This window comes from Oncorhynchus masou, chromosome 18 (genome assembly GCF_036934945.1).
Source record: "Oncorhynchus masou masou isolate Uvic2021 chromosome 18, UVic_Omas_1.1, whole genome shotgun sequence".
In the NCBI taxonomy this organism is placed as follows: Eukaryota; Metazoa; Chordata; class Actinopteri; order Salmoniformes; family Salmonidae; genus Oncorhynchus; species Oncorhynchus masou.
In genome coordinates, this window is record NC_088229.1 from 206,484 (window position 1) to 206,847 (window position 364).

Sequence of the window (364 nt, forward strand, 5' to 3'; positions counted from 1 at the left end):
TAAAAATCATACAATGTGATTTTCTGGATTTTTGTTTTAGATTCCGTCTCTCACAGTTGAAGTGTACCTATGATAAAAATTACAGAACTCTACATGCTTTGTAAGTAGGAAAACCTGCAAAATCTGCAGTGTCTGCCAAACTTACCCTAGTAAAACTGACTATCCTACCGATCCTCGACTTTGGCGATGTCATCTACAAAATAGCCTCCAACACTCTACTCAGCAAACCGGATGCAGTTTATCACAGTGCCATCCGTTTTGTCACCAAATCACCTTATACCACCCACCACTGTGACCTGTATGCTCTAGTCGGCTGGTCCTCGCTACATATTCGTCGCCAGACCCACTGGCTCCAGGCCATCTA